Here is a 15,834-nt window from a genome sequence, read left to right as displayed (position 1 = left end):
CCGTACTCTTTTGGGGATGTAGCTCAGTGGTAGAGCGCATGCTTAGCATGTATGAGGTCCTGGGTTCAATCCCCAGCATCTCCAAGCTTTTTCAAATATGGCTAGACATCTTTGGCTAGCACACCACTCAAGCTAAGTGTCAAGACTCGCAAGGAATCTCTGCCGCTTAAACTGTTTGCTTTGCCATGTCACTTGGCAGGACAAGGCTTTCTCGATTGCAAGGTCTTAACACTGCCTAAGCCACGGGCAACACTTTTTCCCACTCAGTAAAATGACTTGAATGGGAACTGGACATTCAACAAACTTGGCCAAAATCAATAGTACACGCAAATATAGGAGACTTTCGATTATATAGTCTCAAAGATATTTGCTTTTTTCACCACTTACCAGCCAAGGTTTGCTCTACCCCTGCCTCCTGTATTCACCATCCCCTCTGAAAAAAGACAGCTCAACTTCATTGGCATCAAACCTAAACCTCCCACCAACACACCTTGACATTGGGTTGCACAGCTTTTTAGACTTTATGCTAATGATATAGGAGGCGGGAAGGTGAGAAAACTGGCAGAGGGACAATCAGAAGGATTGTGCTGAGCTTAATCACGCGTCTTTTATTTTAACCTAGAGCTGGATTCACCATCTACACTGATTACTATTGCTCTGTCATATACTCCACACTTCTGCTGTGTTTGTCTGTGTGTTGACTAATGAAGGCCAGGAAACCTTCTCTCTGTGCTGCGCTGTATATGGTAGAGCCCAGAGTTGCTAGTCTCCTCCCAAAAGCCTGGAGTCAATTGACAATGTAGAGCTAGAGTTTGCAGAGGGGAGAACCGGTGAAAATGCAGAATACAAGACATATAAGGGTCAGAAATAGTCTGATTTCCCATGTACACACACTGCAGCGTATTCTGAAAAGTTACTTGAAAGTACAGTTACTACTCTCGACTCCAAAATGGCAAGTTATTCTTGGTTTGAAAAAAAAAACTTGCATTTTCACACAGTTCGTAACTGGGGATGTAGCTCAGTGGTAGAGCGCACGCTTTGCATGTGTGAGGCCCCGGGTTCAATCCCCGGCATCTCCATGGCCAGCCTGCATGTATGTGCAAGGAACGCACTTCCATTTCGTGGTCACTTTTTCTCACCCTTGTTCGCTTCCTGCAGCCGCTGTGTGAAGTAAATACGTGTGAGTGCTCCAGGCTTCCCGTACACTTTTGGGGATGTAGCTCAGTGGTAGAGCGCATGCTTCGCATGTATGAGGTCCTGGGTTCAATCCCCAGCATCTCCAACCTTTTTCAAATATGGCTAGACATCTTTGGCTAGCACACCACTCAAGCTAAGTGTCAAGACTCGCAAGGAATCTCTGCCGCTTAAACTGTTTGCTTTGCCATGTCACTTGGCAGGACAAGGCTTTCTCGATTGCAAGGTCTTAACACTGCCTAAGCCACGGGCAACACTTTTTCCCACTCAGTAAAATGACTTGAATGGGAACTGGACATTCAACAAACTTGGCCAAAATCAATAGTACACGCAAATATAGGAGACTTTCGATTATATAGTCTCAAAGATATTTGCTTTTTTCACCACTTACCAGCCAAGGTTTGCTCTACCCCTGCCTCCTGTATTCACCATCCACTCTGAAAAAAGACAGCTCAACTTCATTGGGATCAAACCTAAACCTCCCACCAACACACCTTGACATTGGGTTGCACAGCTTTTTAGACTTTATGCTAATGATATAGGAGGCGGGAAGGTGAGAAAACTGGCAGAGGGACAATCAGAAGGATTGTGCTGAGCTTAATCACATGTCTTTTACTTTAACCTAGAGCTGGATTCACCATCTACACTGATTACTATTGCTCTGTCATATACTCCACACTTCTGCTGCGTTTGTCTGTGTGTTGACTAATGAAGGTCAGGAAACCTTCTCTGTGTGCTGCGCTGTATATGGTAGAGCCCAGAGTTGCTAGTCTCCTCCCAAAAGCCTGGAGTCAATTGACAATGTAGAGCTAGAGTTTGCAGAGGGGAGAACCGGTGAAAATGCAGAATACAAGACATATAAGGGTCAGAAATAGTCTGATTACCCATGTACACACACTGCAGCGTATTCTGAAAAGTTACTTGAAAGTACAGTTACTACTCTCGACTCCAAAATGGCAAGTTATTCTAGGTTTGAAAAAAAAAACTTGCATTTTCACACAGTTCGTAACTGGGGATGTAGCTCAGTGGTAGAGTGCACGCTTTGCATGTGTGAGGCCCCGGGTTCAATCCCCGGCATCTCCATGGCCATCCTGCATGTATGTGCAAGGAACGCACTTCCTTTTGGTAGTCACTTTTTCTCACCCTTGTTCGCTTCTTGCATCCGTTGTGTGAAGTAAATACGTGTGAGTGCTCCAAGATTCCGGTACACTTTTGGGGATGTAGCTCAGTGGTAGAGTGCATGCTTCGCATGTATGAGGTCCTGGGTTCAATACCCAGCATCTCCAACCTTTTTCAAATATGGCTAGACATCTTTGGCTAGCGCACCACTCAAGCTAAGTGTCAAGACTCGCAAGGAATCTCTGCCGCTTAAACTGTTTGCTTTGCCATGTCACTTGGCAGGACAAGGGTTTCTCGATTGCAAGGTCTTAACACTGCCTAAGCCACGGGCAACACTTTTTCCCACTCAGTAAAATGACTTGAATGGGAACTGGACATTCAACAAACTTGTCCAAAATCAATAGTACACGCAAATATAGGAGACTTTCGATTATATAGTCTCAAAGATATTTGCTTTTTTCACCACTTACCAGCCAAGGTTTGCTCTACCCCTTCCTCCTGTATTCACCATCCACTCTGAAGAAAGACATCTCAACTTCATTGGGATCAAACTTAAACCTCCCACCAACACACCTTGACATTGGGTGGCACAGCTTTTTAGACTTTATGCTAATGATATAGGAGGCGGGAAGGTGAGAAAACTGGCAGAGGGACAATCAGAAGGATTGTGCTGAGCTTAATCACGCGTCTTTTACTTTAACCAAGAGCTGGATTCACCATCTACACTGATTACTATTGCTCTGTCATATACTCCACACTTCTGCTGCGTTTGTCTGTGTGCTGACTAATGAAGGCCAGGAAACCTTCTCTGTGTGCTGCGCTGTATATGGTAGAGCCCAGAGTTGCTAGTCTCCTCCCAAAAGCCTGGAGTCAATTGACAATGTAGAGCTAGAGTTTGCAGAGGGGAGAACCGGTGAAAATGCAGAATACAAGACATATAAGGGTCAGAAATAGTCTGATTTCCCATGTACACACACTGCAACGTATTCTGAAAAGTTACTTGAAAGTACAGTTACTACTCTCGACTCCAAAATGGCAAGTTATTCTAGGTTTGAAAAAAAAAAACTTGCATTTTCACACAGTTCATAACTGGGGATGTAGCTTAGTGGTAGAGCGCACGCTTTGCATGTGTGAGGCCCCTGGTTCAATCCCCGGCATCTCCATGGTCAGCCTGCTTGTATGTGCAAGGAATGCACTTGTTTTTGGTGGTCACATTTTCTCACCCTTGTTCGCTTCCTGCAGCCGCTGTGTGAAGTAAATACGTGTGAGTGCTCCAGGCTTCCGGTACACTTTTGGGGATGTAGCTCACATGTATGAGGTCCTGAGTTCACTCCCCACCATCTCCAACCTTTTTCAAATATGGCTAGACATCTTTGGCTAGCGCACCACTCAAGCTAAGTGTCAAGACTCACAAGGAATCTCTGCCGCTTAAACTGTTTTCTTTGACATGTCACTTGGCAGGACAAGGCTTTCTCGATTGCTAGGTCTTAACACTGCCTAAGCCACGGGCAACACTTTTTCCCACTCAGTAAAATGACTTGAATGGGAACTGGACATTCAACAAACTTGGCCAAAATCAATAGTACACGCAAATATAGGAGACTTTTGATTATATATTCTCAAAGATATTTACTTTTTTCACCACTTACCAGCCAAGGTTTGCTCTACCCCTGCCTCCTGTATTCACCATCCACTCTGAAAAAAGACAGCTCAACTTCATTGGGATCAAACCTAAACCTCCCACCAACACACCTTGACATTGGGTGGCACAGCTTTTTAGACTTTATGCTAATGATATAGGAGGCGGGAAGGTGAGAAAACTGGCAGAGGGACAATCAGAAGAATTGTGCTGAGCTAAATCACGCGTCTTTTACTTTAACCTAGAGCTGGATTCACCATCTACACTGATTACTATTGCTCTGTCATATACTCCACACTTCTGCTGCGTTTGTCTGTGTGTTGACTAATGAAGGCCAGGAAACCTTCTCTGTGTGCTGCACTGTATATGGTAGAGCCCAGAGTTGCTAGTCTCCTCCCAAAAGCCTGGAGTCAATTGACAAGGTAGAGCTAGAGATTGCAGAGGGGAGAACCGGTGAAAATGCAGAATACAAGACATATAAGGGTCAGAAATAGTCTGATTTCCCATGTACACACACTGCAGCGTATTCTGAAAAGTTACTTGAAAGTACAGTTACTACTCTCGACTCCAAAATGGCAAGTTATTCTAGGTTTGAAAAAAAAAACTTGCATTTTCACACAGTTCGTAACTGGGGATGTAGCTCAGTGGTAGAGCGCACGCTTTGCATGTGTGAAGCCCTGGGTTCAATCCCCGGCATCTCCATGGCCAGCCTGCATGTATGTGCAAGGAACGCACTTCCATTTGGTGGTCACTTTTTCTCACCCTTGTTCGCTTCCTGCAGCCGCTGTGTGAAGTAAATACGTGTGAGTGCTCCAGGCTTCCCGTACACTTTTGGGGATGTAGCTCAGTGGTAGAGCGCATGCTTCGCATGTATGAGGTCCTGGGTTCAATCCCCAGCATCTCCACCCTTTTTCAAATATGGCTAGACATCTTTGGCTAGCACACCACTCAAGCTAAGTGTCAAGACTCGCAAGGAATCTCTGCCGCTTAAACTGTTTGCTTTGCCATGTCACTTGGCAGGACAAGGCTTTCTCGAATGCAAGGTCTTAACACTGCCTAAGCCACGGGCAACACTTTTTCCCACTCAGTAAAATGACTTGAATGGGAACTGGACATTCAACAAACTTGGCCAAAATCAATAGTACACGCAAATATAGGAGACTTTCGATTATATAGTCTCAAAGATATTTGCTTTTTTCACCACTTACCAGCCAAGGTTTGCTCTACCCCTGCCTCCTGTATTCACCATCCACTCTGAAAAAAGACAGCTCAACTTCATTGGGATCAAACCTAAACCTCCCACCAACACACCTTGACATTGGGTTGCACAGCTTTTTAGACTTTATGCTAATGATATAGGAGGCGGGAAGGTGAGAAAACTGGCAGAGGGACAATCAGAAGGATTGTGCTGAGCTTAATCACGCGTCTTTTACTTTAACCTAGAGCTGGATTCACCATCTACACTGATTACTATTGCTCTGTCATATACTCCACACTTCTGCTGCGTTTGTCTGTGTGTTGACTAATGAAGGCCGGGAAACCTTCTCTCTGTGCTGCGCTGTATATGGTAGAGCCCAGAGTTGCTAGTCTCCTCCCAAAAGCCTGGAGTCAATTGACAATGTAGAGCTAGAGTTTGCAGAGGGTAGAACCGGTGAAAATGCAGAATACAAGACATATAAGGGTCAGAAATAGTCTGATTTCCCATGTACACACACTGCAGCGTATTCTGAAAAGTTACTTGAAAGTACAGTTACTACTCTCGACTCCAAAATGGCAAGTTATTCTTGGTTTGAAAAAAAAAACTTGCATTTTCACACAGTTCGTAACTGGGGATGTAGCTCAGTGGTAGAGCGCACGCTTTGCATGTGTGAGGCCCCGGGTTCAATCCCCGGCATCTCCATGGCCAGCCTGCATGTATGTGCAAGGAACGCACTTCCATTTCGTGGTCACTTTTTCTCACCCTTGTTCGCTTCCTGCAGCCGCTGTGTGAAGTAAATACGTGTGAGTGCTCCAGGCTTCCCGTACACTTTTGGGGATGTAGCTCAGTGGTAGAGCGCATGCTTCGCATGTATGAGGTCCTGGGTTCAATCCCCAGCATCTCCAACCTTTTTCAAATATGGCTAGACATCTTTGGCTAGCACACCACTCAAGCTAAGTGTCAAGACTCGCAAGGAATCTCTGCCGCTTAAACTGTTTGCTTTGCCATGTCACTTGGCAGGACAAGGCTTTCTCGATTGCAAGGTCTTAACACTGCCTAAGCCACGGGCAACACTTTTTCCCACTCAGTAAAATGACTTGAATGGGAACTGGACATTCAACAAACTTGGCCAAAATCAATAGTACACGCAAATATAGGAGACTTTCGATTATATAGTCTCAAAGATATTTGCTTTTTTCACCACTTACCAGCCAAGGTTTGCTCTACCCCTGCCTCCTGTATTCACCATCCACTCTGAAAAAAGACAGCTCAACTTCATTGGGATCAAACCTAAACCTCCCACCAACACACCTTGACATTGGGTTGCACAGCTTTTAAGACTTTATGCTAATGATATAGGAGGCGGGAAGGTGAGAAAACTGGCAGAGGGACAATCAGAAGGATTGTGCTGAGCTTAATCACGCGTCTTTTACTTTAACCTAGAGCTGGATTCACCATCTACACTGATTACTATTGCTCTGTCATATACTCCACACTTCTGCTGCGTTTGTCTGTGTGTTGACTAATGAAGGCCGGGAAGCCTTCTCTCTGTGCTGCGCTGTATATGGTAGAGCCCAGAGTTGCTAGTCTCCTCCCAAAAGCCTGGAGTCAATTGACAATGTAGAGCTAGAGTTTGCAGAGGGTAGAACCGGTGAAAATGCAGAATACAAGACATATAAGGGTCAGAAATAGTCTGATTTCCCATGTACACACACTGCAGCGTATTCTGAAAAGTTACTTGAAAGTACAGTTACTACTCTCGACTCCAAAATGGCAAGTTATTCTTGGTTTGAAAAAAAAAACTTGCATTTTCACACAGTTCGTAACTGGGGATGTAGCTCAGTGGTAGAGCGCACGCTTTGCATGTGTGAGGCCCAGGGTTCAATCCCCGGCATCTCCATGGCCACCCTGCATGTATGTGCAAGGAACGCACTTCCATTTGGTGGTCACTTTTTCTCACCCTTGTTCGCTTCCTGCAGCCGCTGTGTGAAGTAAATACGTGTGAGTGCTCCAGGCTTCCCGTACACTTTTGGGGATGTAGCTCAGTGGTAGAGCGCATGCTTTGCATGTATGAGGTCCTGGGTTCAATCCCCAGCATCTCCAACCTTTTTCAAATATGGCTAGACATCTTTGGCTAGCACACCACTCAAGCTAAGTGTCAAGACTCGCAAGGAATCTCTGCCGCTTAAACTGTTTGCTTTGCCATGTCACTTGGCAGGACAAGGCTTTCTCGAATGCAAGGTCTTAACACTGCCTAAGCCACGGGCAACACTTTTTCCCACTCAGTAAAATGACTTGAATGGGAACTGGACATTCAACAAACTTGGCCAAAATCAATAGTACACGCAAATATAGGAGACTTTCGATTATATAGTCTCAAAGATATTTGCTTTTTTCACCACTTACCAGCCAAGGTTTGCTCTACCCCTGCCTCCTGTATTCACCATCCACTCTGAAAAAAGACAGCTCAACTTCATTGGGATCAAACCTAAACCTCCCACCAACACACCTTGACATTGGGTTGCACAGCTTTTTAGACTTTATGCTAATGATATAGGAGGCGGGAAGGTGAGAAAACTGGCAGAGGGACAATCAGAAGGATTGTGCTGAGCTTAATCACGCGTCTTTTACTTTAACCTAGAGCTGGATTCACCATCTACACTGATTACTATTGCTCTGTCATATACTCCACACTTCTGCTGCGTTTGTCTGTGTGTTGACTAATGAAGGCCGGGAAACCTTCTCTCTGTGCTGCGCTGTATATGGTAGAGCCCAGAGTTGCTAGTCTCCTCCCAAAAGCCTGGAGTCAATTGACAATGTAGAGCTAGAGTTTGCAGAGGGTAGAACCGGTGAAAATGCAGAATACAAGACATATAAGGGTCAGAAATAGTCTGATTTCCCATGTACACACACTGCAGCGTATTCTGAAAAGTTACTTGAAAGTACAGTTACTACTCTCGACTCCAAAATGGCAAGTTATTCTTGGTTTGAAAAAAAAAACTTGCATTTTCACACAGTTCGTAACTGGGGATGTAGCTCAGTGCTAGAGCGCACGCTTTGCATGTGTGAGGCCCTGGGTTCAATCCCCGGCATCTCCATGGCCAGCCTGCATGTATGTGCAAGGAACGCACTTCCATTTCGTGGTCACTTTTTCTCACCCTTGTTCGCTTCCTGCAGCCGCTGTGTGAAGTAAATACGTGTGAGTGCTCCAGGCTTCCCGTACACTTTTGGGGATGTAGCTCAGTGGTAGAGCGCATGCTTCGCATGTATGAGGTCCTGGGTTCAATCCCCAGCATCTCCAACCTTTTTCAAATATGGCTAGACATCTTTGGCTAGCACTCCACTCAAGCTAAGTGTCAAGACTCGCAAGGAATCTCTGCCGCTTAAACTGTTTGCTTTGCCATGTCACTTGGCAGGACAAGGCTTTCTCGATTGCAAGGTCTTAACACTGCCTAAGCCACGGGCAACACTTTTTCCCACTCAGTAAAATGACTTGAATGGGAACTGGACATTCAACAAACTTGGCCAAAATCAATAGTACACGCAAATATAGGAGACTTTCGATTATATAGTCTCAAAGATATTTGCTTTTTTCACCACTTACCAGCCAAGGTTTGCTCTACCCCTGCCTACTGTATTCACCATCCACTCTGAAAAAAGACAGCTCAACTTCATTGGGATCAAACCTAAACCTCCCACCAACACACCTTGACATTGGGTTGCACAGCTTTTTAGACTTTATGCTAATGATATAGGAGGCGGGAAGGTGAGAAAACTGGCAGAGGGACAATCAGAAAGATTGTGCTGAGCTTAATCACGCGTCTTTTACTTTAACCTAGAGCTGGATTCACCATCTACACTGATTACTATTGCTCTGTCATATACTCCACACTTCTGCTGCGTTTGTCTGTGTGTTGACTAATGAAGGCCGGGAAACCTTCTCTCTGTGCTGCGCTGTATATGGTAGAGCCCAGAGTTGCTAGTCTCCTCCCAAAAGCCTGGAGTCAATTGACAATGTAGAGCTAGAGTTTGCAGAGGGTAGAACCGGTGAAAATGCAGAATACAAGACATATAAGGGTCAGAAATAGTCTGATTTCCCATGTACACACACTGCAGCGTATTCTGAAAAGTTACTTGAAAGTACAGTTACTACTCTCGACTCCAAAATGGCAAGTTATTCTTGGTTTGAAAAAAAAAACTTGCATTTTCACACAGTTCGTAACTGGGGATGTAGCTCAGTGGTAGAGCGCACGCTTTGCATGTGTGAGGCCCCGGGTTCAATCCCCGGCATCTCCATGGCCAGCCTGCATGTATGTGCAAGGAACGCACTTCCATTTCGTGGTCACTTTTTCTCACCCTTGTTCGCTTCCTGCAGCCGCTGTGTGAAGTAAATACGTGTGAGTGCTCCAGGCTTCCCGTACACTTTTGGGGATGTAGCTCAGTGGTAGAGCGCATGCTTCGCATGTATGAGGTGCTGGGTTCAATCCCCAGCATCTCCAACCTTTTTCAAATATGGCTAGACATCTTTGGCTAGCACACCACTCAAGCTAAGTGTCAAGACTCGCAAGGAATCTCTGCCGCTTAAACTGTTTGCTTTGCCATGTCACTTGGCAGGACAAGGCTTTCTCGATTGCAAGGTCTTAACACTGCCTAAGCCACGGGCAACACTTTTTCCCACTCAGTAAAATGACTTGAGTGGGAACTGGACATTCAACAAACTTGGCCAAAATCAATAGTACAAGCAAATATAGAAGACTTTCGATTATATAGTCTCAAAGATATTTGCTTTTTTCACCACTTACCAGCCAAGGTTTGCTCTACCCCTGCCTCCTGTATTCACCATCCACTCTGAAAAAAGACAGCTCAACTTCATTGGCATCAAACCTAAACCTCCCACCAACACACCTTGACATTGGGTTGCACAGCTTTTTAGACTTTATGCTAATGATATAGGAGGCGGGAAGGTGAGAAAACTGGCAGAGGGACAATCAGAAGGATTGTGCTGAGCTTAATCACGCGTCTTTTATTTTAACCTAGAGCTGGATTCACCATCTACACTGATTACTATTGCTCTGTCATATACTCCACACTTCTGCTGTGTTTGTCTGTGTGTTGACTAATGAAGGCCAGGAAACCTTCTCTCTGTGCTGCGCTGTATATGGTAGAGCCCAGAGTTGCTAGTCTCCTCCCAAAAGCCTGGAGTCAATTGACAATGTAGAGCTAGAGTTTGCAGAGGGGAGAACCGGTGAAAATGCAGAATACAAGACATATAAGGGTCAGAAATAGTCTGATTTCCCATGTACACACACTGCAGCGTATTCTGAAAAGTTACTTGAAAGTACAGTTACTACTCTCGACTCCAAAATGGCAAGTTATTCTTGGTTTGAAAAAAAAAACTTGCATTTTCACACAGTTCGTAACTGGGGATGTAGCTCAGTGGTAGAGTGCACGCTTTGCATGTGTGAGGCCCCGGGTTCAATCCCCGGCATCTCCATGGCCAGCCTGCATGTATGTGCAAGGAACGCACTTCCATTTCGTGGTCACTTTTTCTCACCCTTGTTCGCTTCCTGCAGCCGCTGTGTGAAGTAAATACGTGTGAGTGCTCCAGGCTTCCCGTACACTTTTGGGGATGTAGCTCAGTGGTAGAGCGCATTCTTCGCATGTATGAGGTCCTGGGTTCAATCCCCAGCATCTCCAACCTTTTTCAAATATGGCTAGACATCTTTGGCTAGCACACCACTCAAGCTAAGTGTCAAGACTCGCAAGGAATCTCTGCCGCTTAAACTGTTTGCTTTGCCATGTCACTTGGCAGGACAAGGCTTTCTCGATTGCAAGGTCTTAACACTGCCTAAGCCACGGGCAACACTTTTTCCCACTCAGTAAAATGACTTGAATGGGAACTGGACATTCAACAAACTTGGCCAAAATCAATAGTACACGCAAATATAGGAGACTTTCGATTATATAGTCTCAAAGATATTTGCTTTTTTCACCACTTACCAGCCAAGGTTTGCTCTACCCCTGCCTCCTGTATTCACCATCCACTCTGAAAAAAGACAGCTCAACTTCATTGGGATCAAACCTAAACCTCCCACCAACACACCTTGACATTGGGTTGCACAGCTTTTTAGACTTTATGCTAATGATATAGGAGGCGGGAAGGTGAGAAAACTGGCAAAGGGACAATCAGAAGGATTGTGCTGAGCTTAATCACGCGTCTTTTACTTTAACCTAGAGCTGGATTCACCATCTACACTGATTACTATTGCTCTGTCATATACTCCACACTTCTGCTGCGTTTGTCTGTGTGTTGACTAATGAAGGCCGGGAAGCCTTCTCTCTGTGCTGCGCTGTATATGGTAGAGCCCAGAGTTGCTAGTCTCCTCCCAAAAGCCTGGAGTCAATTGACAATGTAGAGCTAGAGTTTGCAGAGGGTAGAACTGGTGAAAATGCAGAATACAAGACATATAAGGGTCAGAAATAGTCTGATTTCCCATGTACACACACTGCAGCGTATTCTGAAAAGTTACTTGAAAGTACAGTTACTACTCTCGACTCCAAAATGGCAAGTTATTCTTGGTTTGAAAAAAAAAACTTGCATTTTCACACAGTTCGTAACTGGGGATGTAGCTCAGTGGTAGAGCGCACGCTTTGCATGTGTGAGGCCCCGGGTTCAATCCCCGGCATCTCCATGGCCAGCCTGCATGTATGTGCAAGGAACGCACTTCCATTTGGTGGTCACTTCTTCTCACCCTTGTTCGCTTCCTGCAGCCGCTGTGTGAAGTAAATACGTGTGAGTGCTCCAGGCTTCCCGTACACTTTTGGGGATGTAGCTCAGTGGTAGAGCGCATGCTTCGCATGTATGAGGTCCTGGGTTCAATCCCCAGCATCTCCAACCTTTTTCAAATATGGCAAGACATCTTTGGCTAGCACACCACTCAAGCTAAGTGTCAAGACTCGCAAGGAATCTCTGCCGCTTAAACTGTTTGCTTTGCCATGTCACTTGGCAGGACAAGGCTTTCTCGAATGCAAGGTCTTAACACTGCCTAAGCCACAGGCAACACTTTTTCCCACTCAGTAAAATGACTTGAATGGGAACTGGACATTCAACAAACTTGGCCAAAATCAATAGTACACGCAAATATAGGAGACTTTCGATTATATAGTCTCAAAGATATTTGCTTTTTTCACCACTTACCAGCCAAGGTTTGCTCTACCCCTGCCTCCTGTATTCACCATCCACTCTGAAAAAAGACAGCTCAACTTCATTGGGATCAAACCTAAACCTCCCACCAACACACCTTGACATTGGGTTGCACAGCTTTTTAGACTTTATGCTAATGATATAGGAGGCAGGAAGGTGAGAAAACTGGCAGAGGGACAATCAGAAGGATTGTGCTGAGCTTAATCACATGTCTTTTACTTTAACCTAGAGCTGGATTCACCATCTACACTGATTACTATTGCTCTGTCATATACTCCACACTTCTGCTGCGTTTGTCTGTGTGTTGACTAATGAAGGTCAGGAAACCTTCTCTGTGTGCTGCGCTGTATATGGTAGAGCCCAGAGTTGCTAGTCTCCTCCCAAAAGCCTGGAGTCAATTGACAATGTAGAGCTAGAGTTTGCAGAGGGGAGAACCGGTGAAAATGCAGAATACAAGACATATAAGGGTCAGAAATAGTCTGATTACCCATGTACACACACTGCAGCGTATTCTGAAAAGTTACTTGAAAGTACAGTTACTACTCTCGACTCCAAAATGGCAAGTTATTCTAGGTTTGAAAAAAAAAACTTGCATTTTCACACAGTTCGTAACTGGGGATGTAGCTCAGTGGTAGAGTGCACGCTTTGCATGTGTGAGGCCCCGGGTTCAATCCCCGGCATCTCCATGGCCATCCTGCATGTATGTGCAAGGAACGCACTTCCTTTTGGTAGTCACTTTTTCTCACCCTTGTTCGCTTCTTGCATCCGTTGTGTGAAGTAAATACGTGTGAGTGCTCCAAGATTCCGGTACACTTTTGGGGATGTAGCTCAGTGGTAGAGTGCATGCTTCGCATGTATGAGGTCCTGGGTTCAATACCCAGCATCTCCAACCTTTTTCAAATATGGCTAGACATCTTTGGCTAGCGCACCACTCAAGCTAAGTGTCAAGACTCGCAAGGAATCTCTGCCGCTTAAACTGTTTGCTTTGCCATGTCACTTGGCAGGACAAGGGTTTCTCGATTGCAAGGTCTTAACACTGCCTAAGCCACGGGCAACACTTTTTCCCACTCAGTAAAATGACTTGAATGGGAACTGGACATTCAACAAACTTGTCCAAAATCAATAGTACACGCAAATAAAGGAGACTTTCGATTATATAGTCTCAAAGATATTTGCTTTTTTCACCACTTACCAGCCAAGGTTTGCTCTACCCCTTCCTCCTGTATTCACCATCCACTCTGAAGAAAGACAGCTCAACTTCATTGGGATCAAACTTAAACCTCCCACCAACACACCTTGACATTGGGTGGCACAGCTTTTTAGACTTTATGCTAATGATATAGGAGGCGGGAAGGTGAGAAAACTGGCAGAGGGACAATCAGAAGGATTGTGCTGAGCTTAATCACGCGTCTTTTACTTTAACCAAGAGCTGGATTCACCATCTACACTGATTACTATTGCTCTGTCATATACTCCACACTTCTGCTGCGTTTGTCTGTGTGCTGACTAATGAAGGCCAGGAAACCTTCTCTGTGTGCTGCGCTGTATATGGTAGAGCCCAGAGTTGCTAGTCTCCTCCCAAAAGCCTGGAGTCAATTGACAATGTAGAGCTAGAGTTTGCAGAGGGGAGAACCGGTGAAAATGCAGAATACAAGACATATAAGGGTCAGAAATAGTCTGATTTCCCATGTACACACACTGCAACGTATTCTGAAAAGTTACTTGAAAGTACAGTTACTACTCTCGACTCCAAAATGGCAAGTTATTCTAGGTTTGAAAAAAAAAAACTTGCATTTTCACACAGTTCATAACTGGGGATGTAGCTTAGTGGTAGAGCGCACGCTTTGCATGTGTGAGGCCCCTGGTTCAATCCCCGGCATCTCCATGGTCAGCCTGCTTGTATGTGCAAGGAATGCACTTGTTTTTGGTGGTCACTTTTTTTCACCCTTGTTCGCTTCCTGCAGCCGCTGTGTGAAGTAAATACGTGTGAGTGCTCCAGGCTTCCGGTACACTTTTGGGGATGTAGCTCACATGTATGAGGTCCTGAGTTCAATCCCCACCATCTCCAACCTTTTTCAAATATGGCTAGACATCTTTGGCTAGCGCACCACTCAAGCTAAGTGTCAAGACTCGCAAGGAATCTCTGCCGCTTAAACTGTTTTCTTTGACATGTCACTTGGCAGGACAAGGCTTTCTCGATTGCTAGGTCTTAACACTGCCTAAGCCACGGGCAACACTTTTTCCCACTCAGTAAAATGACTTGAATGGGAACTGGACATTCAACAAACTTGGCCAAAATCAATAGTACACGCAAATATAGGAGACTTTTGATTATATATTCTCAAAGATATTTACTTTTTTCACCACTTACCAGCCAAGGTTTGCTCTACCCCTGCCTCCTGTATTCACCATCCACTCTGAAAAAAGACAGATCAACTTCATTGGGATCAAACCTAAACCTCCCACCAACACACCTTGACATTGGGTGGCACAGCTTTTTAGACTTTATGCTAATGATATAGGAGGCGGGAAGGTGAGAAAACTGGCAGAGGGACAATCAGAAGAATTGTGCTGAGCTAAATCACGCGTCTTTTACTTTAACCTAGAGCTGGATTCACCATCTACACTGATTACTATTGCTCTGTCATATACTCCACACTTCTGCTGCGTTTGTCTGTGTGTTGACTAATGAAGGCCAGGAAACCTTCTCTGTGTGCTGCACTGTATATGGTAGAGCCCAGAGTTTCTAGTCTCCTCCCAAAAGCCTGGAGTCAATTGACAAGGTAGAGCTAGAGATTGCAGAGGGGAGAACCGGTGAAAATGCAGAATACAAGACATATAAGGGTCAGAAATAGTCTGATTTCCCATGTACACACACTGCAGCGTATTCTGAAAAGTTACTTGAAAGTACAGTTACTACTCTCGACTCCAAAATGGCAAGTTATTCTAGGTTTGAAAAAAAAAACTTGCATTTTCACACAGTTCGTAACTGGGGATGTAGCTCAGTGGTAGAGCGCACGCTTTGCATGTGTGAAGCCCTGGGTTCAATCCCCGGCATCTCCATGGCCAGCCTGCATGTATGTGCAAGGAACGCACTTCCATTTGGTGGTCACTTTTTCTCACCCTTGTTCGCTTCCTGCAGCCGCTGTGTGAAGTAAATACGTGTGAGTGCTCCAGGCTTCCCGTACACTTTTGGGGATGTAGCTCAGTGGTAGAGCGCATGCTTCGCATGTATGAGGTCCTGGGTTCAATCCCCAGCATCTCCACCCTTTTTCAAATATGGCTAGACATCTTTGGCTAGCACACCACTCAAGCTAAGTGTCAAGACTCGCAAGGAATCTCTGCCGCTTAAACTGTTTGCTTTGCCATGTCACTTGGCAGGACAAGGCTTTCTCGAATGCAAGGTCTTAACACTGCCTAAGCTACGGGCAACACTTTTTCCCACTCAGTAAAATGACTTGAATGGGAACTGGACATTCA

At 45.1% G+C, this 15,834-nt stretch overlaps 25 non-coding genes across 25 annotated transcripts; all 25 read left to right on the top strand.

Moving 5' to 3' along the window:
- Nucleotides 1–12: 12 nt before the first annotated feature.
- Nucleotides 13–84, top strand: TRNAA-AGC (transfer RNA alanine (anticodon AGC)). The gene has a single exon. It is a non-coding gene; the product is annotated as a tRNA-Ala (tRNA).
- A 923-nt stretch (nucleotides 85–1,007) lies between these two features.
- TRNAA-UGC (transfer RNA alanine (anticodon UGC)) lies at nucleotides 1,008–1,079 on the top strand. Its single transcript has one exon. It is a non-coding gene; the product is annotated as a tRNA-Ala (tRNA).
- A 131-nt stretch (nucleotides 1,080–1,210) lies between these two features.
- On the top strand, nucleotides 1,211–1,282 carry TRNAA-CGC (transfer RNA alanine (anticodon CGC)). The gene has a single exon. It is a non-coding gene; the product is annotated as a tRNA-Ala (tRNA).
- A 923-nt stretch (nucleotides 1,283–2,205) lies between these two features.
- TRNAA-UGC (transfer RNA alanine (anticodon UGC)) lies at nucleotides 2,206–2,277 on the top strand. Its single transcript has one exon. It is a non-coding gene; the product is annotated as a tRNA-Ala (tRNA).
- Nucleotides 2,278–2,408: 131 nt separating this feature from the next.
- TRNAA-CGC (transfer RNA alanine (anticodon CGC)) lies at nucleotides 2,409–2,480 on the top strand. Its single transcript has one exon. It is a non-coding gene; the product is annotated as a tRNA-Ala (tRNA).
- A 924-nt stretch (nucleotides 2,481–3,404) lies between these two features.
- On the top strand, nucleotides 3,405–3,476 carry TRNAA-UGC (transfer RNA alanine (anticodon UGC)). Its single transcript has one exon. It is a non-coding gene; the product is annotated as a tRNA-Ala (tRNA).
- Nucleotides 3,477–4,582: 1,106 nt separating this feature from the next.
- TRNAA-UGC (transfer RNA alanine (anticodon UGC)) lies at nucleotides 4,583–4,654 on the top strand. Its single transcript has one exon. It is a non-coding gene; the product is annotated as a tRNA-Ala (tRNA).
- Nucleotides 4,655–4,785: 131 nt separating this feature from the next.
- TRNAA-CGC (transfer RNA alanine (anticodon CGC)) lies at nucleotides 4,786–4,857 on the top strand. The gene has a single exon. It is a non-coding gene; the product is annotated as a tRNA-Ala (tRNA).
- A 923-nt stretch (nucleotides 4,858–5,780) lies between these two features.
- Nucleotides 5,781–5,852, top strand: TRNAA-UGC (transfer RNA alanine (anticodon UGC)). Its single transcript has one exon. It is a non-coding gene; the product is annotated as a tRNA-Ala (tRNA).
- A 131-nt stretch (nucleotides 5,853–5,983) lies between these two features.
- TRNAA-CGC (transfer RNA alanine (anticodon CGC)) lies at nucleotides 5,984–6,055 on the top strand. Its single transcript has one exon. It is a non-coding gene; the product is annotated as a tRNA-Ala (tRNA).
- Nucleotides 6,056–6,978: 923 nt separating this feature from the next.
- Nucleotides 6,979–7,050, top strand: TRNAA-UGC (transfer RNA alanine (anticodon UGC)). The gene has a single exon. It is a non-coding gene; the product is annotated as a tRNA-Ala (tRNA).
- A 131-nt stretch (nucleotides 7,051–7,181) lies between these two features.
- Nucleotides 7,182–7,253, top strand: TRNAA-UGC (transfer RNA alanine (anticodon UGC)). Its single transcript has one exon. It is a non-coding gene; the product is annotated as a tRNA-Ala (tRNA).
- Nucleotides 7,254–8,176: 923 nt separating this feature from the next.
- On the top strand, nucleotides 8,177–8,248 carry TRNAA-UGC (transfer RNA alanine (anticodon UGC)). The gene has a single exon. It is a non-coding gene; the product is annotated as a tRNA-Ala (tRNA).
- Nucleotides 8,249–8,379: 131 nt separating this feature from the next.
- TRNAA-CGC (transfer RNA alanine (anticodon CGC)) lies at nucleotides 8,380–8,451 on the top strand. Its single transcript has one exon. It is a non-coding gene; the product is annotated as a tRNA-Ala (tRNA).
- A 923-nt stretch (nucleotides 8,452–9,374) lies between these two features.
- TRNAA-UGC (transfer RNA alanine (anticodon UGC)) lies at nucleotides 9,375–9,446 on the top strand. Its single transcript has one exon. It is a non-coding gene; the product is annotated as a tRNA-Ala (tRNA).
- Nucleotides 9,447–9,577: 131 nt separating this feature from the next.
- Nucleotides 9,578–9,649, top strand: TRNAA-CGC (transfer RNA alanine (anticodon CGC)). Its single transcript has one exon. It is a non-coding gene; the product is annotated as a tRNA-Ala (tRNA).
- A 923-nt stretch (nucleotides 9,650–10,572) lies between these two features.
- TRNAA-UGC (transfer RNA alanine (anticodon UGC)) lies at nucleotides 10,573–10,644 on the top strand. The gene has a single exon. It is a non-coding gene; the product is annotated as a tRNA-Ala (tRNA).
- A 131-nt stretch (nucleotides 10,645–10,775) lies between these two features.
- TRNAA-CGC (transfer RNA alanine (anticodon CGC)) lies at nucleotides 10,776–10,847 on the top strand. Its single transcript has one exon. It is a non-coding gene; the product is annotated as a tRNA-Ala (tRNA).
- A 923-nt stretch (nucleotides 10,848–11,770) lies between these two features.
- TRNAA-UGC (transfer RNA alanine (anticodon UGC)) lies at nucleotides 11,771–11,842 on the top strand. The gene has a single exon. It is a non-coding gene; the product is annotated as a tRNA-Ala (tRNA).
- Nucleotides 11,843–11,973: 131 nt separating this feature from the next.
- TRNAA-CGC (transfer RNA alanine (anticodon CGC)) lies at nucleotides 11,974–12,045 on the top strand. Its single transcript has one exon. It is a non-coding gene; the product is annotated as a tRNA-Ala (tRNA).
- Nucleotides 12,046–12,968: 923 nt separating this feature from the next.
- On the top strand, nucleotides 12,969–13,040 carry TRNAA-UGC (transfer RNA alanine (anticodon UGC)). The gene has a single exon. It is a non-coding gene; the product is annotated as a tRNA-Ala (tRNA).
- Nucleotides 13,041–13,171: 131 nt separating this feature from the next.
- Nucleotides 13,172–13,243, top strand: TRNAA-CGC (transfer RNA alanine (anticodon CGC)). Its single transcript has one exon. It is a non-coding gene; the product is annotated as a tRNA-Ala (tRNA).
- Nucleotides 13,244–14,167: 924 nt separating this feature from the next.
- Nucleotides 14,168–14,239, top strand: TRNAA-UGC (transfer RNA alanine (anticodon UGC)). Its single transcript has one exon. It is a non-coding gene; the product is annotated as a tRNA-Ala (tRNA).
- Nucleotides 14,240–15,345: 1,106 nt separating this feature from the next.
- Nucleotides 15,346–15,417, top strand: TRNAA-UGC (transfer RNA alanine (anticodon UGC)). The gene has a single exon. It is a non-coding gene; the product is annotated as a tRNA-Ala (tRNA).
- Nucleotides 15,418–15,548: 131 nt separating this feature from the next.
- On the top strand, nucleotides 15,549–15,620 carry TRNAA-CGC (transfer RNA alanine (anticodon CGC)). The gene has a single exon. It is a non-coding gene; the product is annotated as a tRNA-Ala (tRNA).
- Nucleotides 15,621–15,834: the final 214 nt, after the last annotated feature.

This window comes from Dendrobates tinctorius, unplaced genomic scaffold, assembly GCF_039654945.1.
Source record: "Dendrobates tinctorius isolate UK_male_01 unplaced genomic scaffold, ASM3965494v1 ptg000011l, whole genome shotgun sequence".
In the NCBI taxonomy this organism is placed as follows: domain Eukaryota; kingdom Metazoa; phylum Chordata; class Amphibia; order Anura; family Dendrobatidae; genus Dendrobates; species Dendrobates tinctorius.
This window is presented reverse-complemented; position numbering and strand designations above follow the sequence as displayed.